We start from the raw sequence: 7,384 nt of genomic DNA, 5'->3' as shown, positions 1-7,384 counted from the left end.
TCCGGACCAGCTGATTTGAATATGTCCAGTCCCTCCAGACACTCCCTGACTAGATCCTCGCTAACCCTTGGCCTGGGGGTGCCTCCCCTGGGGCCTGAGGGAGGCCGGTGGGGGGCTGATCCAGTCCCTGCTCAGGAAAATGGAGGCAAAGAAATTGTTAAATAGGTTAGCTTTGTCATCTGGTGAGACGACCAGATTTCCTAACATGTCCTGCAGAGGCCCCACATTACCCGGGACCTTCTTTTTACCCCCTGTGTATTTAAAAAAGGACTTGTTGTTGTCCTTGATCTGGGTCGGTCATCCCAGTCCCATCTCCACCTTGGCCTCCCTGACCCCCCCTGCATCCCCGAGCAACCGCAGTGTAGTCCTCCTTGGGGATGGCCCCTCCCTGCCATTGGGGTGCGCCTCCCTTTTAGCTAGGAGACGTTTCCGGATGCTTTTGGTGAGCCGTGGGGGCTTGTGTGCCCTCCTGCTCCCTTTGATCCGTGTTGGGATTACCTCCTTTTGGGCTTGGAGGATCGTCTCCTTAAGGAGTAACCACTCTCCTTGGACACCCGCCTCCCCTCCCCTCCGGGACCTTGGTGCCTCCCCGACTATTCTCCTTAGCTCATTGACATCTGCGCTCCTGAAATCTAGGGCCGCTGCCTTGCTGCCGGCCTTTGCCACCTTGCGCTGGATGGTGAATCCCAGCAGGCGATGATCGCTATCGCCCAGGTGGTCGAGCACCCACAGCCCCCGCACCAGGTCGTCGCCCGTGGCCAGCACCAGGTCCAACACGGCGTCTCCCTGGTGGGGCTGTGCACCTCCGGGGTTAGATGGAGGTCCGCATTTGGGCTAGGGACCTACGTGAGTGGTCAGACCTGGCTGACTGCTCTTCCCAGCAGATGTCTGGAAAGTTCAGGTCACCCATGATGGCCACGTCCTTTCTGTCATGGGGGGCCCACAACTGGACACAGGACTCCAGATGTGGCCTCCCCGGTGCTGAATAGAGGGCAATAGTGACTAAATAGTAAAACACATATGTACAATTCAGTCGCGTGTCACACAGAGAGACACCGGTGATAACTCTGATTGCTAGCTCTTTGGGGAAGGCAGGTTTCACAAGGCTCCGTCTTTCTTCTCCCCAAAGTTTTAATATTGTCACCTGTGTCACCAGGGACCAGGTGGCACCTGGAGAAAACTAGTTCTCCCTTCACAGTGGGGAGTGAATCCCAGTCACTCCAAGGATCCTTGTCCCAAATCACAGCCCTATAAATGAGAGCTGCTGCCTGCTCCCCTCTCCTCTGCATGTGCCAGAAGAAGATGCTCAGGGGTTGAGAGCGCTGAACTGGGCGCAGGGAGCCATGGGCTCAGCTCTGCCCATTGCTACTGAATCCCTGTGTGGTCTTGGGCATTTTACTTGGGCTTCTCTACACTGGGCAGAAAGGGCACATCCAAGTCCAGTGATACCCCAGAAGGTGCTCAGTGGGTCTGCGCTGGGCTCTTCCCCAGCACATGCCACCACAGAGACCAAGGACTTGAGGGTGGGCACTGGAGCAAAGTGTGATCAGCTCCATCCTGGCCACGACGCACGGCTGCTGTGGTATAAGTAATTCCTCCTTCCCCCTCAATAATCCTGTCCTTTGCCTTTGCTTTTCTGTCTTGTCTATACACATTGCACACCACCCCTTTCTCTTGCTGTCAGTGCCTCCAATACCTGACCAGGCCTTGCAGACATGATTTCAGTGCAAGCCAGACTTTCTTCCTGGGGTCCCTCAAGTGCATTTAAACAACCCTTGCAGCAGCCAAACATTGCTCATGGTGGTCCCCCTGCTTTACCCGTGACAGGTTCAAGGGTAATGTCTTAGGATCGGCCCTGTCCAAACCATCCCAGTTGTCTAAACTCTCAGCAAAATTACTCAGTCAGCCCTGATAGAGTGTCAGGCAGGGGGCTGGACGAGATGTGCCCTCCCGTCCAGCCTGCTTGCTCTATGACTTGATGAAATATCCCTGCTCTGAATGGGCTGCCACCACCACAACAGGGCTCAAAGCATGCATGCAAAAGCCCTCCTGAAATACAATCCTCAGACCTGATTGCAGCCTCCGGCAGACAAGTGCTCCAGTGGCTGAGTCTCTCTTTTGGTCCCCGTGAAAGACTTGGGGCTGGGGAAGGGCGTTCGAGCCACATGCAGCCTCCATGAGAAAGCCAAGAGACCTCAGCACCTGGACCTGGCATGGATGTACAGCTATAGGGGCTGTGAGCACCGGCTGCTCCTCATGTTACCCAAATGCCAGGGTTTTAAAGCAATGTAATGCAAGTGCCATGTGAATGCAGGGATCTGCACAAGCCGAGAGGCTATTTGGCAGCAAGTGGGGCCCTGGCAGCTTGACCGTGTCGACGTTATGTTCTTCAGCGCGTCTCTCATTTGTGATATGACTCGACACCAACTCCCCCTGCAATAGCGGGTTCATACATAAGCCCATGAGAGCTGCCTTCCCTGCGATGGGCAATCATGTATGAAGTGACTTTGCTTGTTCCCAAACTGCCCAATTCTCTGCAAACTGGTTGCTAAAAACTGGACGAGGTTTCGAAGCAGCCCTTGGCTCCAGGCCCTGCTCTGCTTGTGACTCTTGTAGCCCAGATGGCTCCTCACAGAAAAATGGTTATGTCTTAGTTATTCTATGTTTGCACAGATAGTCCAGTGCAATGCCCGGACACTGGCTCCCAGGAAGGACTGGTTCCCAATGGCAAGCCCTCTTTGTCAGTCACCATTAATTGTCCTCTCCTCTGCTCAAGTTGCAGCAAGGAAAGTTGAGGATGGATATTAGGAACAATTTTCTTACTAGCAGGGTGGTGAAGCACTGAAACAGGCTCCCCGGAGAGGTGGTGGGATCTCCATCTTTGGAAGTTTTGAAGACCCAGGTAGACAAAGCCTTGGCTGGGATGATGTATTTGGAGCTGGTCCTGCTTTGAGCAGGGGGCTGGACAAGATTCGACCTCCTGAGCTCCCTCCCAGCCCTCGTTTCCTATGATTCAGTGATTCTAGGGTGAGATCCTGGACTGAGCATTGTTCTGGGCTGCAAACTGTCAGTAAAGCCCCTCCGGTTCATGCCTCCTTTGCATGGGAGCAGGTGTCTGGATTAAAGCCCTCCGGTGACTTGGATGAATCATATGCACTATTTTTATGGGTCCAGCCTCACCTAGGCATGAGTTAGGTTGCTATTCTCCATGATGCAAACAACAGCCCAATGAAGCTGGAGCAGGATCTGCAATCCACCTTCTTTAAGCACCTACAGAGTAAGAGCTTTTGGTCTCCACTGGCTGATGTTAGCCTTGAACCAGCAAGCAGATGGGAAAAGCATGCAAGGACTGATCCTGAACACTCAGCATTGCAATCAAGAGTATCTCCCGGTGCCTCCGACTCGGAGCACTTTGACAGTTGTTCCCATTACTGCTCATGGGCTCTGGCTTCAGAGGTGGCACTGAAAGAGGCAACAAAATTCCCTGTCCCCCATCCAAAAACTGCAGATGTAGTGTTTGGTCTCTGGGATATCCCTCCTGGTGGAAGCAACCAGGATAATCCTAGCAGGGACAGAGTAGAAAAGGGATGGAGTGACACCCTGAGGCTTTTGCCATTTGAATTTCCCTGGAAAGCTGTTGTCCAAGCAGCAAAGCAGCCAGCGCGGGTGTCTGCTAGCTGCTCTGAGGATCTGACAGCTTATTTCAGCCTGTCAGGTGGGTGACCTTGCCTCAAGAGGCCAAGCAGACCACTGCCAGACCTCTTTGGGGTTTTAAAAATACCTCTGAAGCAATGACTGGAGCTGATTTAATGACCCACATGAAAGCATCACATGAACCAAGTGAAGTGGGTTGCTGCAGCCCACCAGAAGGAGAAGGAAGAGGGGAAGGAAAAGGCTAAGCAAAGCGATGGAGATGCAGGGTCAAGCCACGCTCCAGTGCTAAGCAGTGGAAAATGCAGCCTGGTGCCAGGGGCTCACTCCTCTGCAGTCCAGATGCTCTGTCTGTGCACCAGCCAGTTTGGGGCAAAGGAGAGGGTTGAATGGTGCAGAGCAGATCATCACACAAAGGCTGGAAGCAGAAACTACTTTATCAGGAGCAGGGCCAAGACGAATCCACGCTCTAGTTCCAGGGATATCAACACGTTCCTGTCAGCCTCGGCCCCGAGGAGCACATCCCACACGTGCAGGGGGGCAGGAGAACAAAGCGGGGCCTGTGGGCAGCTCCCGCAGGGCAGATGCCGAGATGCACACGCTGCAGGGCAGGCAGGGGTGGGTGCAATGACAGTGTGGCAGAGCGGGGGCACGGTGCAGATGCCAGCAGCTGGTTGTACCCGTGCATCGGCCTCATCTCCTTCACAAGTTGCAAATGGCTGCAGAATCAATAACGGGGCTGTCTCAAGACTGGGGGCAGGACAGGGGATGTGAGATGCTCAGCTGATATTAATTGGTGCAGCTTCTCATTTCCAACTGGTTGCTGGTTCTCCACTTTCCCCACTTTCTGCTCCATGTGTCAGGGGTGTTTTAAGCCTCCCCCAGAGGCACTGGGTGCTGGCTGCAGCCCAGCCTGTGCTCCTGCTGACCCCAAAGCTGGAGGGTCCTGGCTACAGGGTCTTGCCCTCTGCTCAGGGTCAGACCAATGCTGCATTGGGATCAGGATGGTATTTTCATAGATTTCATAGATATTAGGGCTGGAAGGGACCTCGCAAGATCGGGTCCAGCCCCCTGCCCAAAGGGAAGGAAGTCAGCTAGGGTCAAAGGATCTCAGCAAAATAATCATCTAAATGTTTCATCCAAATTTTAGCCCCTGATCAGATTGGTGGGTTTGGACTGGGTGGGTTTGCCTTCCTCTGCAGCAGGGACACGGCCTTTGCCTGGGACCTCTCAAGCATATATTAACAACTGTTACAGCAGCAGGATGTTGGCTGCCACAGTCCCCTGCTTTACCTGTGGCTGGTTCGGGCACGATATCTGGTGCGGTGTCAGGGCTGATGGTCATTTTACAAAGAGTTTAAATGATGGATTTGTCTGGGGTGGTTTGCACAGGGCTGATCCTGCCTCAGGCAGGGGGTTGGACTGGATGCGAGCTCTGGAGCTCCCTGCCAGCCCCACTGGTCTAGGACTCTCTATGAACTGGGGCACGGCCTCTGCTGACTTCAGTGGAGCTACGGCAATTTCCGTTCAACTCTCATTGCTTGCCCTGGTTTTCCTCCAGTGAATTGCACTGACATCCACAGAGATGCTCCTGATTTACACCGTGTGATGTGCAGTCTGAACTGAGCCAGTATTACTTGATTCGGGTTACATAGTTCAGGTCCAGCGTGACCCTATAAGAGCAGACCAGCACAGCTCCCCTGGCTACACTGAACTGGATTCACCTTGGTGCACATGGCAGCCTGGGGGGACTAGTCTTTGGGGGGGGGGGGGGGGGGGGCGTGCCATCAAGTCAGTGGATGCAAATGGGAAAGCAGTGCAACTTGCTCTTATTCAGGGCTTCTCTGGGTGACACGCTGGATGCTCACACAGAGGATCCATCGTGGGTCATGCACCAGGTCCATCCAACTCTGTCTCCTGTTTCTGCCAGGTGCAGTGGGAGGATGCTATGGGAAGAATTGTTTATGCAGGGTCTTCCCAGTGATGCACCCCTTGCCCCGCTCCCCCTACAGCTCCCAGTATCCAGAGGTCTTGGAAGCATTGTTTAGTACCTGCTGGTGGACCTGGCCTCCCAGCAGGCCTGGCTCTCAGCTGCTTCCAATTCACACCATGCACCTGCTCATCTCACTCGGAAGGAAATCTGGCATCATAGACTCATGGACAATGAGGACTGGAAGGGAGCTCAGGAGGGCACATCTAGTCCAAGCCCCTGCTCAGCAGGACCAGCCCCAACTACATCATCCCAGCCAAGGCTTTGTCTACCTGGGTCTTCAACACCTTCAAGGATGGAGACTGCACCACCTCTCTGGGTAACCTGTTCCAGTGCTTCACCACCCTCCTCATGAGAGAGTTTTTCCTAATATCTAACCTAAACTTCCCTTGCTGCAGCTTGAGCCCATTGCTCCTTGTCCTGCCATCTGCCCCCACTGAGACCAGTCCAGCTCCATCCTGTTTGCAGCCTCCCTGCAGGGAGGTGAAGGCTGCTATTCAATCCCCCTCGGTCTTCTCTTCTGCAGACTAAATCAGCTCAGTTCCCTCAGCCTCTCCTCACCAGTCCTGTCCCCAGGCCCCACAACCATTTTCATTGCCCATCACTCCATTTGAATCAATGGGGTGATGGGTCCTGGTGGGGCACTAGAATCAAGGAGATCTGGCCCAGACATGTGCACTTCACACTACCAGTGATATTTTCTGCCCCGTAGGCATGGGCATGACACGGATCCCGTGTACTCATGGAATGCAACCCCCAACGCTTGTGCATTTTCCAAGTCATTTTTGTATCACGTGTAACCTACATAGCACATGACATTGCTGGTGAACCTGTCCCTGAGACTTCCCCCAGAAGATACCCCTGCTCACACCACTGTCTGCATCTGGCCCCCTTAGCTGTGTCCATGTGGGCCAGGGTAGCCATCAATTTTATAAGGGTGATGTTTACAATCGTCTAAGTACTAAAACTATAGACAAAGGGCAGTCCTCATTGATCCAGGTCAAAACCCAGGATAAAAGAGTCGTCTACACACAGTCCTTCCAAGAGTCCCAGGAAGAGCCCACAGCCAGACACGGTTGTCCCTGGAATGACTGGTGATTAACTTGAATGAGCTGCTATTAACTAATCTGCTTTGCTTTCTACTTGACTTCAGACTAGCAAGGCTAACTTTCTCTCCTTGCTATTACCTTATGGGAGTACACAGCATTGTCCTGAGAAAAAAAAGTGTTAGCGCATTTTATCTGCCCTACTTCATGGGTACTTGAAGTTGGACAATGGGTTGGTGGGATCCCTGAACATAAGGTTTTCTCCCAGGAGAAATGTAACATCTTTCCCAGGAGAAATGTAACATCTGTTTACACTCTGATAAAAGTCCAAAGTAATTCTGTGAACTCAGTGGAGGTTTTCCCAATGAGAGCGGAGTAAAATTCAATACCTTACCAGGGAGCAAATACCCACAAAGACATGTGAGGATATTGTCAAGGACACTACAAGACCTTTGCTTTGTGGCCCTTGACCCTCTTTCAGACCTTTCGATCATTGAATCAGATCTCCTGACTGCAGTGGAACTATGCTGGTTTAAGCCATATGAGATCCCAGCCCATTCCTTTTTCCCATGAGAGCAGGCTGCTGGGTCAGCCCTCGGCTGGTGTAATCCGATGGGCTGCCAGTGAAATCCATGGAGCTATGGTTTATATCAGCTGCAGATCTGACCTTGCTTTCAAAGGAGGAAAAACGGATCCA

Source organism: Gavialis gangeticus, unplaced genomic scaffold (assembly GCF_001723915.1).
Source record: "Gavialis gangeticus isolate Ggan-Ray unplaced genomic scaffold, GavGan_comp1, whole genome shotgun sequence".
NCBI lineage: Eukaryota > Metazoa > Chordata > Crocodylia > Gavialidae > Gavialis > Gavialis gangeticus.
Note: the sequence above shows the minus strand (reverse complement) of the source record.